This window comes from Nicotiana tabacum, chromosome 20 (genome assembly GCF_000715075.1).
Source record: "Nicotiana tabacum cultivar K326 chromosome 20, ASM71507v2, whole genome shotgun sequence".
Taxonomy (NCBI): domain Eukaryota; kingdom Viridiplantae; phylum Streptophyta; class Magnoliopsida; order Solanales; family Solanaceae; genus Nicotiana; species Nicotiana tabacum.
This window is the reverse complement of record NC_134099.1, coordinates 156,044,958-156,067,113: the sequence shown is the minus strand read 5'-3', so window position 1 is coordinate 156,067,113 and position 22,156 is coordinate 156,044,958. Positions and strand designations below refer to the sequence as shown.

Here is a 22,156-nt window from a genome sequence, read left to right as displayed (position 1 = left end):
CCAAATTCCACAGAAATGTCTTAAGTCATATATAAGACTTGTACCGGGTGCCGGAACTAAAATAAGGGCCCGATACCATCATGTTCTAATCAAATTTCATTTCAAATTTCTTTAAACAATTCCATAAAATAATTTCCTTTGAAAATTCATTTCTGGGGCTTGGGACCTCGGAATTTGATTCCGGGCATACGCCCAAGTCCCATTTTCCTACGGACCCTTCGGGACCGTCAAATCACGGGTCCAAGTCGTTTACCCAAAACGTTGACCGAAGTCAAATTAGCTCATTTTATAATCAAATTTTTCACAGATTATCATATTTAAGCTTTCCGGCTACGCGCCCGAACTGCGCACGCAAATCGTGGTGACTCTAAGTGAGGTTTTCAAAGCCTCAGAATACGGAATTTTGTTTTAAAATAAGTGATACCTTTTTGGTTATCACATATTTAATAGTTATTCTACTTAAGTAGGATTAATTAGTGAATGGGGTAGTGTTTTTAGTCTTGTTCAATGAGAAAGAATAAAATTTGGGCTCAAACAATCCATTTTTTAGGCCCAATTTTCAAATTAGCCCAATAACCACTAAGCTAACCTTAGAGACTCTTCTAGTCACTCATCTTCTCCCTCAACCTAAAAAAAAACCTTCAGCACCTAGAAAAAAAGCTAACACCCTAACAGATCTGCCGACCCTAAGCTTCTTCTTCTTCTTCCAAACAAAAACCACTGATCCAGTCATCACACACACAAAACAACACTCCTTTATCATCTTCATCCTCATATCTACTAACCAACGCACTCCTTTACCACCCCTAAAAGTCACAGCCGCTCCCCACTCTCTCTTAAACTCACGCCAGCGACCAAACGAACACAAACCAGCCACCCCCGTCGCCGTCTAACAACAACTACCAAAAAGGCCTCCAATCTCCAAAAATAGTTGCCACCCATCGCCACTTCTTCTTCTTCGCTTCTCCACCCTTCAACCCCAGCCGCACACCACAAAATCGGTGCCCGATGACGACCCCAAAACAGCCATCACACTGTTCGTACAAAGTCCCAAAATCAACCCAAACTTAGATAAGATTACTCTCCAAACCAAACTCAAAATGACTCCAAACAATCCTCAAAGTTATCACCAAAAATCAGTAAAAATGGGTTCCATAACTGAAGTTAAAAGAAGATTGGAGAGTCGAGTTTTGAGTTCGCCATCGATAGTTACTGATCGAGGTTTCCAGTCAGGTTCGCGACTCCATCAAGGTTGTCGCTATCTTAGGTTTCGGTGTTAAGCATTTTCAGATTCAAAATTACTTTTTTTTGAGGTATGTTCTTCTCCTGAATGTTATGCTTCGATTACATTAACTGGGTGTTAATTTTGTTGAGTTATTCATAATTTATCGTTGATTAGCTATGATATCAATTTCCAACTCTATTGTCCCTTATCATATCATAATTAAATTTTAAATTAATTCGGACCCTAACTGATCAAATCTGTTGTGGGGTTGTGGTTTCAAGAAATTGAATTTGGGGTTTGATCAATACTAAGAAGGAATCTGAGTTTAAGGAAGATATTACTACTCTCGTTTTATTTTTCTTTAATTGCTCGGGCCGCTAGGAGCATGCTTAGGCCGAACACACTTGGGTAGGCAAGCCTTAGGATTTTTGTTAGTTTCGAGGCGAGAGGTCATTACCTTAGTTAAATTTATTCGAAGAATACCCGGTAGATTTTGTATATATTTTTATCCAAGGTATAACCTAACATATTTGTATTTGGATCCGAAAGTAGAACTCATAGTATTTATATTTATATTTTTATTTTAATTTTGTTATTAGGTGGGAATAATCTCGAGCCTCTTGTATGTTTATTTTTCTTTTATGTGTTTATTTTTACTTCAATTTGAATATTTTAAAAGCCAACTAGATCGAGTATGCAACCGTACTAGTTACGGAATTTGGGGAATGCCTAACACCTTCTCCCCGAGTCAATTGAACCCCCTTATCTATAACTCTAGTACAAACTGGTTTAAGAGTCAAATATGTCTTGAGGAGAAATTATTATTTTTAAAAATGATAACCTGGCACACCGAAATCAAATGTCAGGTGGCTATTCTGAAAAATCCTTCGAAACACAATTTTTTGTCACTTTACAAATTGAAACCCCTTTGAGCTTTACAAATCCTTTTATTATTTTTAAGAGGGTTAGTGAGGTGAAAAAAAGGGGTGTGACAGATTTGGCGACTCTGCTGGGGAGTTGCAGGTTCGAGCTGGTACTTGATTTTGTTGGCTTTTTAGAATATTGGGTTGAGGTTTTTATGTTTTCTTTATTTGCTTTATTTGATTTTTATTTTTGATTATGTCGCTTTATTTGCTAGTTGTTTTATGTGTTTACAGTTTTTTCTTTATATGTTACTGCTTTATAATTGTCATCATATGCATCATCCTAAGTCAATTCTTTCTGCAACAAGTCTCGGAGTATGCGTCGCGTACACGAACTCTTTGTTGAGTCACCCTTATTTTAGGAGGGGGACCGTCAGACATATGGAGTGGGTGAAAAGCTTGAGCATCCACTATTTACCATACGCTCCCCTGAATTGCCTTGTTAGTGAACCCTAAATGTAGGTCAGCCTTTAGATCATTTTCTTTTGCATCATATCATTATAACCTAGTAGGACCTGGTCCTAGGTGCCATGTCCTTTGTAGTAAACATGTCTAAATTGTGTTAAAAGGGCCCGCTGGCCCAAAATGACATTCAATCATCCTATGTGCTAAATACTACATCTTTGAGGGTAGAAAGATCATTTGGCAGACCGATGTTTTGGAAAGAAGGGTGAAAAATGAAGCAAGTAGGGGTCAATTATATTTTTCTTTCATAACCTTTTCAAAAAAGACCAAAAATAATTGAAAATAAAAAATCCAAAATTTTTTTACACTTTCCCATCATTTTCCAAAAAAAAAGAGAAAAAAGAATGTTCAAAAAGATTTTATATTTTCCATCATTTTCAAAAAAGACAAAAAATATAGTTTTTCCTAATTAGTTGCATTTTTTAAAGCTTTCTCCCATATCCAATATTCCCGAACTACGTATACCTGATTCTCGTCTTTTGGAGTGGGATACGTAGGCAGCCCACATAGGGTCCGGTATTCCTAGTAAGTCTTAGGTTCTTGGCTTTGGGGGTCGTAGCCAAATCTTGCATGTGTAGCCTCATTGACCGTGTTTGCAAAATAGGGCTATTTTATCAAAGTAGTTTGTTATCCCATGGTCTTAGAGCCCTGAGTCTACAACAAGGTGTCCTTTCAGTTTTAAGGTCCATTCCTGTTGAGTTTGCATCTTTAGCCACTTCTGGCCATATCGGTCGTTTTTGCAAAATGGGTCATTTCTGCAAATTAATTTTGGGCCATGATTATTGGGAGTTTGAATCCATATAAGCCTTAGTGAGGTATTTTCATGTCTTTGAGGTCACCTTTGTTGAGTTTGCGCTAACAGCCACCTCTGGCCACGTAGGTTAATTTTCAAAAAAAGTAGCTCAATCGTATCTTGTATGTGTCCAATAGGAGGTGTTATGGCGTCGCATAGTGTCTTGAGTCATTAACTCTATTTATTCTTGTTCTTCTCATTCAGGTATGGATCCATTTGCTAGAGCTTGAGCATGACAGACGCTCCAGGACCATCTTAGTCAGGACCATTGCATTTGGGAGCTTGTTTGAAGAGATTTTTTATATTTCGAGTATGTTTTCATGTTTTCTTTTACTTTCTTGTCTTGTCTTGTAGTTTTGAGTCTTTTAGGTGGTGTAAGAGTTTGTCAAGTCTTTTGTCATTGTACTTCCTATTTGTATTTGAAAAAAAATAGTTATAAATGAAAAATACAAAAAGATTTTGTTTTCGTTTATTTTGTCCATTACTTTTTCAGAACTACGCTTGGTCTGATTCATGTGGAACATGATATGTAGGCAACCTACATAGGGTTTGATCGAATCATTTTTTAATAAAAAAAAAAGAAAAAAATATGAAGTTGCGGGACGTAAGAAATGAGAGGAAAAAAAGGAATGAAAATCAAAAAGAAAAAGAGAGAAAAGAAAATGTGCAAACCAAGGAGTACTAAAGAGAAAAAATGAAGAGGAAAATGGTAAGAAGAGTGAAATTGGGATGATGCCATATGACCTCCGTACCTCGAAGTCATTTTAGAACCGATAACTGTGATTAGGTGCATTGCACATGATGTGAGATTATCTTATGATAAATGCCCTAACGCTAACATGTTGGCTTTGTTTTGCTCCTCTTTGGTACTTTCATTGTTATCATAATAGAAGGTGGTTAGTTTGTGACATTCTAGTGAGTCATCCGTACAACACAAGGTCAAAGATCAAGGTAGCCATGGCTAGAAAAGACTTGGACACACGTGTTGTTGATTCATCTAAGGAGATTGTTAAATCAGAATCTGAGTTGAAAGAAGAGGTCCTAAGGTTGAAAGGACAGATAACCAAAATATACCAAGCCTGGATTAGTGGGCGTCCCCCGCCATTATTTCCCACTAACCATACTGAAAACCTCGTCACCATTCCGATATTGTCACAAGTCCAGGTTCCCACTGCTGTTGATATCTCCCTACAACCTTTTCATACTCCACCCCCTAAAACAACCTCATATCCCGCTCCTTTGACCACTCATATTTTTGTAGCTCCTGCACCAGCTATTCTTCCTCGATCCTCTAGCGAGACTGTGCTCAAAGTCCCCGATGCCCAACACTATGCTCCAGAACCAATTTTCAAGGTCTCGGATCCATACTCTTATGCTCCTCATTTTGAGTCTTCCGATGAAACTGAAAAGTCTGCTAAGATAGTGGAGCAAGATAAGCTATCCAGGAAGGTGAAAATCTTAGAGCAATCTCTAAGAAACATGAGAGGGATAGGGAGCCAGGTGAGCATGTCTTACAAAAACTTGTGCTTGTTTCCTGACGTCCAACTCCCTGCTGGGTTTAAGATACCAAAGTTTAATTTGTATGATGGACATGAGGATCCTGTAGCCCACTTGAGAGGTTATTGCAGTAAGATGAGAGGCGCTAATGGAAAGGACGAGTTATTGATGGCGTACTTCAGTCAGAGTCTGAGTGGGGTAGCTATGGAGTGGTACACCCGTCAAGATACTAGTAGGTGGTACACATGGGATGATATGACACATGCCTTTGCCCGGCACTTTCAGTACAATATCGAAATTATCCCGGATCGCATGTCCCTTACTAAGATGGAAAAGAGGGCTAATGAAAGCTTTATGGAATACAGGCTCAAATGGAGAGAACAAGTTGCCCGAGTCAATCCTCCGATGGAAGAAGCTGAGATAGTTGAGTACTTTATTCAAGCTTAAGAGCCTACTTACTTTGGGCATTTGATCTCTGCTGTGGGTAAGCCTTTTAATGATGTGGTAAAAATGGGCTAAAGTCAAGCAAGATCATGAGTTATTCTGCTTTAAAAGCCACAACACAGGCAATTCAAAATAACACGGGAAGCTTGTTGGGTCAAAAGGAACATAATGATGTTACCATGGTTGTCTTAGGACCATGACATGGCCCAATGGGTTCGCCTCACCAATATACTCAACCTCGACCCCAACCCTAAACCTATCCTCGAGCTCCACATAATCCATCTTAGTATTATCCTCTGAACAATGTCCGGTTATCTGTCCAACCACTAAGACACCCTAGAAGGCGAGCATCAGCACCGCAAAATCTCCACCAGCCTCTACAAAATCTTCAAGTACCCTATAACCCACATCTAAGCTAGGGTTATAGAGGGGAACAAAGGTTGAAAGATAATCTTACACCAATAGAAGAGTTCTATACAAGATTGTTTGAGAAATTAAAGCATTATGACATGATTGCACTTATTCCTCCAAATCATGTAGACCCACGTGCAAGAAGCTTTGACCCTTATAAAAGGTGTGAATAACATTCCAATGCCTAGGGGCACAATGTTGAAGATTGTCGTGCTTTGAAAATGGAAATAGAAAGAATGATTCAAGAAGGGATAATTGTGGACCAAGATAGTAATACCTCAAGTGTCACACATAATCCTCTACAGATACATGACAACGTATAAATTCTTGGGATGGTTTGCAATGACGAAGGGTTGGTCAAAGGAGTCAATGAGCCATTTGGTGAAGGTCCCAGTAATATTGATGTGGAACTCAATGGCTAAGATGTGGAGTTTGGTGATTGGAAAGACACTCCTTTCTTAGCCAGCCAAGAAGGAGTTTTGGTGGTTTATTTTGTTGTCATTTCTGTTGTCCGGGTCATTTCAGGGTTGTAATCCGAATATTGTCTTGTGGCTCAAATACTTTTTCTTCTTATTTTTCCTAGTTCATTTAGTTGTAGTAACTCGTCTAGTGTTATCTAGGATCGTTCCAGGGTTGTAACCGATGTCTATTTTGCTTGTTTTATTCAAACCCTTTTCACCATCTGTTTAATGCAACATCCTATTTTCTGTTAGTTCTAGTCAGTTTATGTTTAGGTCACTTTTTCTTTTATAGTTCTTTTCATGCTGACTCTAATGACATGACATGCACACATAATTCTCAGCTTGGTCTTGAAAGTTAGTTTAATCATGAAGCAATGACACAGTTTTAAATATGATAAAAGGATGCATTTGAGGAAACAAATAAAGATTCACGCATTCTGAGATAACCTGAAGCTTGAAATGAGTGAAACTGAGGCAGTTAGTCTAGGAAATCAAGAGGTTGATAAGAGCATACAACAAGGAAATATCTCTCAAGCAGTTTGAGGTAGATCAATCTATGCTGAAATACATTCTTCCACATCAAGATAAGGTTGAGTCAAGTCTGCTTCGAACTGGAAAGAATCATTCATTGGGAGAAAGGTATTTCTCATTGAAACTTTTTGTTTGTGTTAATGTCATCAATAGATACTATGTATGATTTTTGTGTTTATCTTCATTTGCATGTTTGTACTTGGCATTCTCAAATTTTAGCATGACGAAGGCATTTTATTCTGCTACCCAAATACTTTTATCTTTTGCTACCCCTTTTGAGCCTTAATTTATGTTATTTCATACCCCTTTTTTGGAATCAGAAGTAGAGTTAGGAACTAGAAAAGGAAAAAAAAAAGAAAAAGAAGAAAAAAAAGGAAAAGAAAAAAAGATAAGAAAAGGAAAAGAAAAACAACAAAATAATTCAACTTTGTGTTTGAACTACGCTCGACCTGATTCTTTCTAAGGATACGTAGGCAGCCTTACTCTGAGGTTCGGTCCCATCAAAGCAAAAATCAAAAAAAAATCCCAAGACCCTAGAAAACTGGGGCAGAAGTTTTAATTTTGGCTAAAAGATCTGATTCCCAAAATTTGTAATTTTGAACCCTTTCATCATAAATTATTTTGAGCTTTCATGCCATCCTTTCTTTCCAACCATATCCAAAAGCCTACATTACGGTCCAATGAAAGACCTTCCGACCAATCTTTGAGGATGTCAAATCAAGTGTGTAGTGAAAGTATGATCTTCCTACATCATGGGTAATACCTCTGTTCTCAGCACAAAGAGAGAAAATGATAAAATAGGAGAGTCTTAACGCTGAAAACCCTCATGGGCACCGTAAAACGACGGTGAGTTGAGAAAGGAGTAAAATGAGAGAGGCTTGATGGTGAAAACCCTTCAGGGCACTACAAGTCAACTGAGGATTGTGGATCAAATAGGACAATTGGAGCGCTGAAGCCCAGTTTCACAGCTTAGAGGCATAATAAGAGTTAAAGATTAGACTCGTTGGACAGATCAGACCACTTAATCCAAAATGCATGTCATGGTCAGTGGAGATGGCCTTCAAATCATATTAGTTCCTACTTTGTTCTTTTTTTGAGTAAAAGTTTTTTTTCTTGTTAGATACGATCTCTTCTTGTTTTTCTCCTTATTTTGTTCCTCTTCTTTTGTTTGAGTCTGTTTTGGTCGAAACAAGTGAGAAATAATTTTAAAATCTGCTACCAGCATTTTAATCACACGAAGTCGATGTCTGGTAAGCACATCAAATTAGCATAAGACGCATGAGAATAGTGGGTGCACTGAGTTGGTGATAATAGATGTTCTTTGGGATTGAGGTAAAATGCAAAGATTTGGTAAATGTTAGAACACAAGTGCAACGTATCGGGAATAAGGTATTGGATTTGATTGAATCAGGAATATTTCTTGTGATAAGGGCGGTCCGGAAAAGCGGTCGGCCGATAACAAGCGTTGTCTTCCAAGTTGAAATCCAAGTTGATCGTGACAAGTGCAAGAGAAATCGTCCTCGTAGTCAAGGCCACAAACTAACCACCACATTTTAAATTTAAAAATTTTACTTTATTTGAAACACGAACAAAGCAGTGCAAGCAAGTTGGTTCAAAAAAAAGAAGAAGAAGAGAAGAGACGATAAAGGGAAGTTTTTCAAATCTTTGCATTTATTTATCTTGCTAGTGTGTATAAAATGCTGCCATTGCTCTTCAAATTTTTCCTCCTAGGATAAAAAGTCTTAGTTTGATGGATTTTTCTCCCAATAAAAATCTTAGTCTTGTAGACACGTGATTTTTGACCCTCCCCATGATTCTTCATATTTTAGCATGTAAATATTTAATTTAGGCCTAATATAGATATTTCAACTAATTTTGACCCTTTTACTTTATTTTATTACAAAAAAATAAAAATTACAAAAATAGTTTCATTAAGGTTTTTGTAGTCATTTTTAATCTTGAAAAATACTCAAAAAAATAGTTTATTTTAACGGTCAATTTTATTTAAATAGTTATTTTATTTAAGTAAAATTAATTAATAAATAAAGTAGTATTTTAGTCTTGTTCACCGAGAAAAGAATAAAACATGGGCTTGAGCTATCCATTTTTAGGCCTAATTTTGAACCTAGCCCATAATTCTCAAGCCCATATAATTCCTAAGCTCATACCTCTTAACCTAAAAAACCCTACAAATACCTAGGACCCCTAACCTAGAACGGAGGAGCCGCATAACTCAAAACAGAGGAGACCCTTAAGCAAATAACGGACCCCCAATTCCCAAGAAGGAAAGCAGAAGAAAAACTCCTCTTCTTTCTTTGAAAATCGGCAGATCCCAAAAGATAGACCCATGTCTCTTTCACTTGGAGAAAACCAGCAAACTCCACCTTACAAATTTCACCAACAGCAATAGCCATACCCCCTTTCTTCTTTTCTTCTTCCTCGTCATCAATCACTAATATTTCTTCTATTTAAACCATGTAAAAAGACTCCTTGAAATTCCATGAAAAGTCATAGAAAAGCAGCTCAAAGGCTCTGAAAAGAGAGCTAAAAAATCTGCCCAGAAATAGCCATTAAACCCGGCTGAAATCCACCACTAAACCTCCATTAAACCATCAAAAATCAGCTGCAATAGCTGGAAAAAATGCAACAATAGTGGCTGCGAGAAACCAGTCAAAAATTGATTGTCTTAACACCTAAAACATGTCCAAAAGCCATTCAATGACGAGGTATTCTTGTTCGAGTTTGAGGATCTGTCCAGGTCGACGATATTGTTCTAGTTCTGAGCTGTTATACAAGTTCTTCTTTATTAGTATATTGACAAGCATTTGGCAACAACGTAGGTCTGTTTCCTTTTCATCTGGTCACTTGGTTAAAGTGATATCAATATATTGTATATTCCCATGATTGTAATCAAACACGGTTCTTATTGCTTTGTTTTAATTATTTTGTCTCATCTTAGTTTCTATTTTTTCTAGTTATGTTATCGACTTTGCACATAATCTGTTTGTTTAAATTACTCAATGGTGAATTTTGTTTGATTTGCTAAATAACAGTTTAATTTGTATCATGTCTATCCTATGGTGTAGTGTAGATTAGACGTTGCTCCAAATTTTAGGATAATAAGAGTTGGGTTTGATGAAATTTGCCATGGAAAATGGGTTTAGAGTTGGACCGTTGGGTGATTTTGAAATATAGCATTTGGACTTTGATTTAAAAATTGGAAGATTTCGACCTTAATAATTTTTGGGATTCAGTTGTTAGGCTATAGAGTGTTGGTACATGCTGGCCTATTTACTCCTTTAACTAATTTACTCTATTCTCAATAAATTCGTTCAATAACCATGACTTCACAATAATCTCAAAGTAGTTTTAGGAAGAAACAATTAAATTATGAACTTTGTATCTTGCTTTAGGCGCGTAATTTAAAATTACCTTCCTAAACTCGAGTGTGCATTTCATGTGACCCAAATCCAAATCTTAACAACGTTAAATAAAATGTGTCTCGGACTGCGGGTGCATTTCATGTTGCGTGGTCCAAAGACGTGTTTTAGATGACGTTGACATCTTCCTTAAAATAATTAAAAGCGGTTTTAAAGTTTAAAAATTACACCATAGGCTAAAACATGTACTAAAATCAGATAATAGACCAATTATAATAGTTGAGCGACCGTGCTAGAACCACGGAATCTGGGAATGCCTAACACCTTCTCCCGGGTTAACAGAATTCCTTACCTGAATTTCTGTGTTCGCGGACTGTAAAACAGAGTCAATCATTCCTCGATTTGGGATTTAAAACCGGTGACTTGGGACACCATAAATATTCCAAGTGGCGACTCTGAATTTAAATAAAATAATCCCGTTTCGATTGTCACTTTAATTGGAAAAACTCCCTTATATCCCTTTCGGGGTGTAAAAAGGAGGTGTGACAAGTCTAATGAATTTTTCTCCTAAGATAGAAAACCTAGTCTGATGAATTTTCTCCTAGGATAGAAATCTTAGTCTGATGAATTTTTCTCTTAAGATAGAAAACCTAGTTTGATGAATTTTCTCCTATGATAGAAATCTTAGTCTGATAAATCTTTCTCCTAAGATAACAAAAAAGGGACCTAGTCTGATGAACTTTCTCCTAGGATCAAATCTTAGTCTGATGAATTTTTCTCCTAAGATAGAAAACCTAGTCTAATGAATTTTCTCCTAGGATCAAAATCTTAGTCTGATGAATCTTTCTCCTAAGATAAAAAGCCCTAGTCTGATGAATCTTTCTCCTAGGATAAACGTCTTAGTCTGATGAATCTTTCTCCTAAGATAAGAAATCTAATATGATGAATTTTCTCCTAGGATCAAAATCTTAGTCTGATGAATCTTTCTCCTAGGATCGAAATCTTAGTATGATGAATCTTTCTCCTAAGATAGAAGACCTAGTCTGATGAATTTGATAGTCAAATTTTCTTGGTTTTACTCACAGGAGATGCACATCCCAGTCAAGTCTTTAATTTTGCTCTCATCGTTGCATCAATAACATAGGTGATTTACCGTTTTGCTAACAACACAAATCAACCTAGTGCAAACTGGGGTAGAAAATTTTGTTTGTTTTGTTGTTTTGATTGCAAGTACCCACCTGGAGAACGAGGAAATTCTTTTCAGAGTTACTTCAAATTTCAAGTTAGTAGCAGGTGCCCATCTGAAGAACAAGGGAAGTCATTTCAGAATTCAATTCAAGTTATAGAAGCATCAGGAGCCCGCCTGAAGAACAAGGTCAACTTTCAGTTTTCAAGATTCAAGTCAAAGACAGTAGGATCCCGCCTAGAGAATAGGGGAAATTTTTTGTTCAAATCAGAAGTAGCACGAGCCCACCTGAAAGGGTTTGCAAGCTCAAGTCTACTCAAATTTCATGTTTATTTCAAGTCGAAGCAGCAGGATCCGGCTTGAAGAACAGGGTCAACTTCTAGTTTTCTTCAAATTCAAGTCAGCAGGATGCCCACCTGAAGAATAGGGTGAATTTTCAATTTCATGTTGAAGGAGCAAGTGGAGATTCAAGGAAGATTCAAGACAAGAAGTAGTTAGGATCTTGTATTTTTCTCTTATTTTGCTGTAAAATTTTCTTTTATTTTTTATGTAATGGCAGGAACCGCGGACTGGAACTTCGACGGCACCTCAATCAGCTCTCCACCTCGGTACGTCATCGCTTTTCCTACTTCTGAACTACACGTGGCCTGATTCCTTTATAGCCAAGGATATGTAGGCAGATCAAATACCAGGGCTCGATCACATTTTCCTTTCTTTTAGTTTTTGGCCTCTCTAAATAAGGGTCGGATCAAAAAACCTGTCTCGTCGTTCTTTGTCTGAAAACTCTTCGTGTTTCCAGTCAAAGAGGGTGTAACGACCCAAAATCCACTAAGGGTCGTGATGGTGTCGGACACCATTGTCAGGCAAGCCAACAACAAATAACTAGTTAAATATTTCTGAAATCACTTCTTTTATACATTTAAACAATAAAGAAAATAAATTTCCACTGAATAACTATTGATATCTTTAACAATTTCAAAATACTGACTATTTCAAAATACTGACTACTTCCATAGACATCCCAGAACCCGGTGTCACAAGTGCATGAGTAATTACTAAGGAATCGAATAAAGTACAATAACTGTCCGGAATACAAATTGGATAGAAAGTAAATACAATACACTGAAAGAGACTATACTGGTTTCGGGTCGCCTCGAGAAATGCAGCTCACCTAGTCCATGTATCATCCATGCTGCTACGCATAGTAGGCCACTAGGAATACATGTGCCTGTGCAACAAAAATGCACAGCAAGTGTAGCATGAGTACGAAAATAACGTGTACCCAGTAAGTATCCCGTCTAATCTTGAATAAGTAGAGACGAGAGGTCGACTTCGACACTTACTAGTGGTCCAATAATGATACGTCCATAATATAATAAATCGAGGATTTTTATAACAGGATTGTAATTCAATAGAATGAAGCGAGTAAACAATTCTTTCTTTTATAGGAAATTCTCAAATTCCGTTTCATCATTTATACATTTATTCTCAAGTCAGGGAGAGCAAATATCAATATCTATAAATCCCAAGGCAAGCAATTCAAGCATGCGCAAATCATGTCGAGGACGTACGGCCTGATCCAATAATATTTAAATTGTGTACTGCCAGAGGGTCGAATGGCGCGAACCATAGATGCATCTATTTAATCTACCGAGGCGTTCGACCCGTTCCACAATAGATAAACACATTCAAACAATCAAATCAATAATTCATCAAGGAGCAAATATTCAGGAAAAGGCAAGTTTCTCTTTTAAAAGTCAAGAAATGATATCTAGCCTTTTTTAGAAATTTATTTACACGTTCGATATGTTTTAAGCATTTTAAGTTTGTCAACAAGGTTGCAAGTATTACAAGAAAGCATACTTTTGGTCCCTAAACTACCCGGACTTGAGCATAATAGTAGGTACGCACGGACTTTCGTCACCTTGTGCGTACGTAGCCCCCGCAAATAGGAGCACATAAATAATTAACTCACCTATGGGGATAATTCCCTCTTACAAGGTTAGAAAGGAGATTCACCTCGCTCCGAAGCCTCTATTCCGATTCAAGAACGCTCTCAAACCTCCAATTTGGAGCCGAACGATCCAAAACTATTCAAATAGGGTAAGAACTAGTCAATACATGATCAAAAGTTCATATTTTAATTATTAAACTAATTTCCCAACCCTAAATGCAAGGTTCCTACAATTCATCCCCGGGACCACCAGCCCGGATTCCGGAAATTTTTGAAGAAAATTGTTACCCATAACCTAAGGATTAAAAATATATGATTTTTATTCCGTTCCCTAACAAATTTCGTGGTTAAATCTTGTTTTTACCAAATTCTAGGTTTTTCATCTACAACACTTGATTTTCCTAAATTTTCACATGTTAATCTAACCATAATCCATGTATTTAACTTATGATGGGTAGAAATTACTTACCTCTTTGATGATGATGGAATCCCTCCTCAATTGCTCTCAAAAATCGCCTAAGGCCAAGTGGGAAATGAAGGAAATGGGCTAAGTTTCGGAATAAAAAGCTACTGCACCAGATGCAAAAGTCGCATTTGCGACTCGAGGCTCGCAATTGCGATGTCACATTTGCGACAAAAGCACCACAAATGCGAAGTCCAGCCTCTCCTGACCTGGTCGCATTTGCGACAGAATCCTTGCAAATACGAAGAGGACAGCATCGCAAAAGCGATGGCCCCCTCGCAAATGCGATCCCCCACTCAGCTTTCCCAGGTTCGCAAATGCGAGCCCCCCCCCCTCCCAAATGCGATGTCACATTTGCGACCAAAATACCGCAAATGCGGTCATACCAGTACCAGCAGTCCCATTTCTTAGCAAATCATTCCGAAGCTATCCCGAATCTCACCCGAGCCCCCCAGGGCTCCAAACCAAACACCTGAACAAGTCTAAAAACATAACACGGACTTGCTCGAAGCCTCAAATCACATCAAACAATGTTAAAACCATGAATCGCACTCCAATTCAAGCTTAATGAACTTTAAGATTTCAACTTCTACTTCCGATGTTTAAACTCATCAAATCTCGTCCGATTGACCTCAAATATTTCACACACGTCATATTTGACATTACGGATGTACTCTAACTTCCGGAATCGGATTCCGACCTCGATATAAAAAAGTCCACTTCCAGTCAAACTTCTCAAAACCTTCAAATTTCTATCTTTAGCGAAATGACTCCAAAATGACATACGGACCTCCAAATTCACTTCCAATCATGCTCCCAACTCTAGAATCACTATACGGAGCTTCTCCTAGACTCGGAATCCCAAACAGACATCGATAACACTGAAATACACTTCAAACCAAACTTATGAAATTTCTTCCAAAATGCTAACTTCCACAATAGGCATCAAAATGCTTCCGGGTCATCCAAAACTCGATCCGGGTTTACGCCCAAGTCCGAAACCATCATACTAACCTATTGGAACCTTCAGATTCCGATTCTGAGGTTGTTTACTCTAAAATCCAATCTTAGTCAATTCTTTCAACTTAAAGCTTCCGAAATGAGAATTCTCTTTCCAAATCAACTCTGAACTTCCCGAAATTTAATTCTGACGATGCGTACAAGTCATAATACCTGAAGTGAGTTGTTCATGACCTCAAACTGCTAAACGACGCACTAGAGCTCAAAATGACCGGTCGAGTCGTTACAGAGGGGCAGCTGCAGACATGTAATTTTTTACCCTCCCCGAGATTTTACATATTTTAGCGTTTAAATATTTAGTCCCTTTTTTATGGAGATTTACCCATCACAGAGATGAATAGAGGAAGAGAACGAACTCCATATATCCCTTTTCTACTCAATCCAGAAAAAAGATCGGACGGTATCCCGGTTCGTCTCCATTTTTTTGAAACTATTCCTCAAGCATGACAGCTGATAAGTCATCGAAGGGTTTGTGTGAATAATGGAATGGTTAACAAGTTTAGGTTTAATATCGCTATTTTAACTAGTTTTGACTCTTTGACTTTATTTTATCACAAAAATAAAAATTATAAAAATATTTTCTTTTATTTAGCTAATTGATATTTTATCTAGATACTTTTAGTTTAGCTACCTTTCATAAAAGTCGAAAATACAAAAATAGTTCCACTTTATTTTCAAATTTTTTAGTGTTTTTGGTAGTAGTATTATTTTAACTTTGCAATGATTTTAATCTAATTTCATTTTTATATTTTAGTATGATATTTGAAAAATACCAAAAATATGTTTGTTTTAACGGTTAGTTTTATTTTAATAGTTATTTTACTTATAAAGTAGGATTAGTAAAGAAAAACTTTCAAAAACCACTATGTTTTAGTGGTTATTAGCTAGTTGTAGCTACCATTTACTATATTACTTCCAATAGCTATGTTTTCAGATTTTTTAGAGTGTTCGATGTATTTAAACTACTGTATTGTAACGACCTGACAGGTCGTTTTAAGAATTAGTGTCTCGTTCAATGGCTTAAGACCTTGAGAAGCTTCGTAATATGCATTATGACCCGCATGTATGGTCGAGTTTGGTTTTCGTAAGATTCAAAGTTAAATTTAAAGAAAAACAAATTCCCATTTTGAAGCTCAAATGGAAAGAGTTGACCAGAGAGTTGACTTTTGAGCAAACGACCTCAGAATAGATTTTTAATGATGTCAATAGCTTTGTATGGTGATTATGAACTTATACGTGAGTCCATATTTGGATTTAGAAGTTCGTAGGGCAATTCGGCGCATTTTGGCGAAATAAGAAAGTTGACGTGTTCTAATTATATTTCTTTATGTGCAGAAGGGGTCTATTATCATGGTGGATACCAATTGGATATGATAATAAGTGTACAAGGCATATTATAAGATATATGGGGTCTAAGGAAAGTTCTAAGACTAAGCCAAGTTGGAAAATTTCATAATAGATTAAAATTTCAAGAGAATGCGCACAAGACCCTACTTTGGACGAGCATATCTACATGTATATAAGATGTTATGTGATGCACAACCTATCAAATTAAATATCTCTGAGTCTAGTTTCCAACGCTTCAAATCGTTTATCATTTAGACATTCCTATACAAAGTTCTGAGCAAATTACCCAAAGCTGGAAAAATACGATTCTGCGGTCAAATGTGCGATCGCAAAATAACTATGCGAACCGCAAAATCATTCTGCGATCGCAAAATGGTCGCAGAATAAAGAAGAACAACCCAGTTATGGGCACCGAGTTTTGCGATGCATCTGCGGCCTGCATACCCATTATGCGATGGATTATGCGATCGTATACCTGATTTCGGAGGGTTAATTTTTCTATTTTCATAACCCGACCCCATTTTGATAAATAGGCTTTTGGGTTTATTTTGGATCATTTTTTAGCAAAATTCTGATGCTTTAGAGTGGGAAAGGGAGCCCTAGAGTGAGAAAGTGATCTTCATCAAATCATTCTTCAATTCTTATTCAAATCTTTGAAGATTAACAAGGAATTATCACAAGATCTTCATCAAAGAGGTAAGGTTCTATACCCTAGTTTTCCATTTCGTTTTTGGATGATTTTTGAGCAACAATTCACGAAAAACTTGAGATAAGTCCCTTGCGGTTATTGTTAATCAATAATATGGGATTATCATCGAATATTCCGACTAGATTACTCATTTTTGAGTTGAAAATGGTAGAAATCTTCCAAGACTTTAATTGAAGATTTGAGGGTCGAGTTGACGTCGGAATTTAGCAAAATTGGTATTGTTGGACTCGTGGTTGGATGGGGGTTCAAATTCTGTGATTTTCTTCGAGTTCCGAGACGTGAGCTCGAGGAGGATTTTTGGACATTTTTTTCTATTTTCTTGTCTTAGATTTGATTTCATTAGCTAAATTAGTTGTTTGTAGTTATATTTACTTTATGTAATTGATTTGACTAGATTTGGGCACCTAGAGTTGGATACATGTAGCAAGAGCGTGATTTCGATTTTGATTTGAGCTTGGTTCGAGGTAAGTATCTTTCCTAACCTTGTGGGGGGACTTCCCCTTAGGATTTGAGTATTCAATGTTGATTGTAGTTCAGTACGTGAGGTGACGAGTGCGTACTCAGACTTATTTGTGGGAAATTGGGGTTTTAGGGTTCTTAGGTCTTTACATTCGTTGTGTATGAATGTGTTCTTGATATGACTGAGTTCCTATTTACTAGTTTCACCTTTACATGCTTAAGTGGAACAAATTGCTTCACGATTCACTCTTATTACCTATTTGACTCCTATTTTTCTTAACTGAAGAGTTTTGCTTCTCCTAGTGTCATGTTATATTTTCATAACTGCTTGTCTTATTTGGGCATTATTATTATCCTTCCTGAAATTGTTTTAGTCTTAAGTAAAGCTAAAATCATCTTTCCTTAATTGAATTGTCGAATATTCTCGTAATTGTTCAACCTTAAGGGAGTTTAGAAAATCTATATCCTGGTTGGCTTGCCTTATTTGGGACTACTTGACTCATATTTATTTCCTTATTATTGACTTGTATATTGTGGGGTCGTTGCTACATGTTAGTTTTTCCGTTGTTGAACTGTTTCCTTTATGCCAACATTCTTTCCAGTGATTATTCCTTGTGAGCTGGTTCTACCTTTTCCTTGCGATTTACAATCCCTGAGTTGATTTACTTGTCTTACCTCATTGTTGATGTTATATGTATTGTGGTGGCGTTCGATCCTTCTGTTGTGATGTAACTGTCGATTCTATTGGTTGCGCTGCGTATTTTCTTTGGGACTACGGATTTGTATTCTGGGAGATCCCCCTGCACATATATTGATTTGGACTGTATTGCGGGATACCATGAGATCCTCAGCACATATATTGAGGATACTAAGAGATCCCTAGCACATATATTGAGGATACTAAGAGATCCTCGGGATACCAAGAGATCCCCAGCAGATATATTAAGGATACTAAGAGATCCTTGGGATACCAAGAGATCCCCAACACATATATTGAGGATACCAAGATATCCTCGGGATACCAAGAGATCCCTAGCACATATACTGAGAGATTCCCGAGTATTTACGTTTAGGACTACGGGACGGGACCCGGTAGATTCTGCTGTCGATATATCTATGTTCGGAGCTATTAATATTCTATACTTAGGTGTCACAGGGTGACCTATACTCGAAGGATATTTACTTAAAAAGTTGTATTTGAAAAGTATTCATCTTGAAGAAATTATGTTTGAAAGATATTTATTTAAAGAGTATATTTGAAAAGTAACTATCTTGAAAGAATTATGTTTGAAGAATCTTTAGTTGAAAAGTTTATATTCAAAATAAGTATATTTTTAAAGAATTTTTCCCAATTGGAAATGATTATATTTTAAAGATTTCAATATAGAAATTTATGGGTGAACGTTTATACTTGAAGGATTTAACTAAAATATTGGGGTTGTTGGCTAAGGCCTGACGTGGAGATTATTGCACTGCTAAGTTACTAAGTGCCCCTACAGTAGTGTGATTTTCGGATTTGAGCTGTTTCTGTCCATCCTTCTGTGTCGTTATTATAATGTTTCGTTGCTACTTGTTGTTTCATTCCTTATTGTATTTACAGTACTGTTAGCCATACTGCATAGTCTTTATATGTAGACATCATATCATGTTGTCTTTATACTCACACTTATTCAGTTTATTAGACTAGTAGGTGTCATGACTGTTCCTCGTCACTACTCCACTGAGGTTAGTCTTGATACTTACTGGTCATCATTGTGGTGTGCTCATATTACACTTCTGCGCATTTTTTTGTTGTGCAGATCCAGGTATCGACCATTAGTTGTTGTGCGGATTCTTGCCGAGGAGACTCAAGGTAGTTATGCTGCTGCGTTCGCTGGCTTCGGAGTCACCTTCCTATTTTATATTCACAGTGTTGTACTTATTTCCATACGATTGTGTTTAGAAGTTATAGCGAAACTCTGTAGAGCTTACGACTTGTACTACCGGGATTTTAGGAATTTTAAATTGTGTAGAGATTTCTGCTTCAAGACTGTTAAATTTCATTTACTATTGTGGTATTTCAGTATGGGTTAGTCTTACCTAGTCCCTAAGACTAGGTTCCATCACGATACCTAAACAGAGGGAAAGTTGGGTTGTCACATGTATTCATGAATACAGTAGCATTTCTAAGCATGAAACATGGGATTACAACTAGACAGATTTTTGTATTTGAGTGTATTCAGCTATATTCATGGCGTGAAACATGGGATTACAGCTGGACAGATTATTGTATTCGATTGTATTCACGGCGTGAAACAGAGGATTACACTGTTTTTAAATGGAAAGTGAATAAATTAACATAATAGACTCCTAATATAACCCAACAAACTCAATTATAACATATAAATTTTGTATTTCCAGTTATAAAAAGATTCTCAACCGAAAAATACCGCAAAAACATAGTAATCTTCAGAGAAATTATATAATACATCTGAATACATAAATTATATTAATTAAAAAAACATATGAATACATTCATGGAATATATCGAGATAGTAAATACAATGAAATATATAGAATGCAGCGGGATACATTGAAATACAATGAAAAAAAATAATGAAATACATAGCATACAACGAGATACATTGAAATACAATGAAAAAAAACAATGAAATACAGCGAGATACATTGAAATATATTAACCGAAAATTCAAGTTACTCAGCCCCCAACTCCGTCATCTTTGTTCAAGAACAACCCTAATGTTGTCTCGTTGAAGCAGCATCAGTATCCATCCCTCACTCGTCGTCACTGTTGCCTCCGGTTGGCGACGATTAGCACGTAATTACCTGTGAAATAACGGAGGTTTTTGTTGATCCGATATGTTGCGTCAGATAATGAGATTAAGAGGCTGAGGGTGGCGATGTCAATGAATAACGGCCACGGTCAAAACGGTGACGGTGGCAATTGCTCCAGCGTCCGGCGGAGGAGAAGACATTGGGAAGTAGAGAGAGAGGGGAAGAATAGATATGGGGTAGGGGATAGGAGAAATTTGAAGGGATATGAAAGAGAGAAATAATACAAAGCTTATTTTATGGCTTAAGGGTAGGAGGTGACCATAAATAGATATTCGGCTATAAAAAATCAAAAGGTAGCTATAGAATATAATTTTTTAAAAGGGTATTTATTTAAAATAAACAAGGTATCAACCTTTTCTATATGAGGTATCTAATCCATTAGTAAGTGAGGTAGTATTTTTAGTCTTGTTCAATGAGAAAGAATAAAATTTGGGCTAAAAAAATCCATTTTAGGCCCAAATTTGTGGATTAGCCCATTAATCCCAATACCCAATACCCACTAAGCTAACCCAGAGACTCTTCTAAACACTCATCTTTTCCCTCAACCTAAAAAAACCCCTTCAGCACCTGAAAAGAACGCTAACACCCTAACAGTGTCGCGGACCCTAAGCTTCTTCTTCATCATCCAAACAAAAACCAGCGATCCAGCCGTCACACACACAAAACAACACCCCTTCATCATCGTCATCCTCACACCTACCAACCAACGCACTCCTTCACTACCTCTAAAAATCACAGTCGTTCCCCAATCTATCTTAAACTAACGCCAGTGACCAAACGAACACAAACCAGCCACCCCCGTCGCCGTCTAACAATAGCCGCCAAAAAAGCCTCCATTCCCCAAAACTAGCTGCCACCTATTCCACTTCTTCTTTTTCGCTTCTCCAGCCTTAAACTCCAGCCGCACACCATAAAATCGGTGCCCGATGACGACCCCAAAACAGCCATTACACTGTTCGTAGACAGTCCCAAAATCAGCCCGAACTTAGATGAGATTACTCTCCAAAGCAGACTCAAAACAACTCCAAACAATCCTCAAAGCTGTAACCAAAAATCAGTAAAAACGGGTTCCATAACTGAAGTTAAAAGAAGCTTGGAGAGTCAAGTTTTGAGTTCGCCATCGATAGTTACTGATCGAGGTTTCTAGTCAGGTTCGCGGCTCTGCCAAGGTCGTCGTTATCTAAGGTTTCTGGTGTTAAGCATTTCAGATTCGAATTTACTTTGTTTTTAGGTCCGTTCTTCTCCCGAATACTATGCTTCGATTGCATTAACTATGTGTTAATTTTGTTGAGTTATTCAATAATTTGTCATTGATTAGCTATGATATCAATTTCCAACTCTATTATCCCTTATCATATGATAATTAAATTTAAAATGAATTTGGACCCTATGTCACGACCCAGATTTTCCACCCTCGGGAGTTGTGATAGAGGGATAGAGGGAGACGCCAGGGCCTGCCGACTCCTGTAGGTCTACCTTGGATCTCCGCGTGGACTGAAGGTAGCCACCCAATCTATGGTCCAAAAGCTGCTCCGGGATCTGCACATAGTACAGAGTGTAGTATCGGCGAAGTAGTGACGAGGCTAGGACCAGACTACCAAACAAACCAGTGCAATTCAACTATATACAGCGGAAAAGAAGAACAAAAATAAACAATCAAGTATGGGAGGGGTAGCATGTTGTAGGGGAGATATCAATTCAGAATAGAAAGACGACAAGTAATTGAAAGAAACATCGTATCTCAAATATCAACAGAGAACCAGAAATCAATAAGTGCAGGGCATCACCCTTTGTGTTTTTGCTCTCGTCCTTGCCAAAGCAATCAAGTAATGAAAATGTATACGGCATCACCCTTCGTGCTTTTACTCTCATCCTCACCATATAATCAATATAATCGGCACGAAATGGTACATCATGCGGCACGGCATCACCCTTCGTACTTTACACTCTTTTCTCACAAATCATACACGGCATCACCCTTCGTGCTTTAACACTCTTCCTCACCTAAACAACAATTACAAACAAGAGGGCAAGGGAATAAATGAAATTACAA

At 37.3% G+C, this 22,156-nt stretch overlaps 1 long non-coding RNA gene across 1 annotated transcript; it reads left to right on the top strand.

The window, feature by feature from the left end:
• Window positions 1–596: 596 nt before the first annotated feature.
• Window positions 597–3,878, top strand: LOC142174933 (uncharacterized). The gene is made up of 2 exons (XR_012704075.1): window positions 597–1,313; window positions 3,611–3,878. It is a non-coding gene; the product is annotated as an uncharacterized LOC142174933 (long non-coding RNA).
• The last annotated feature ends 18,278 nt before the right edge of the window (window positions 3,879–22,156 follow it).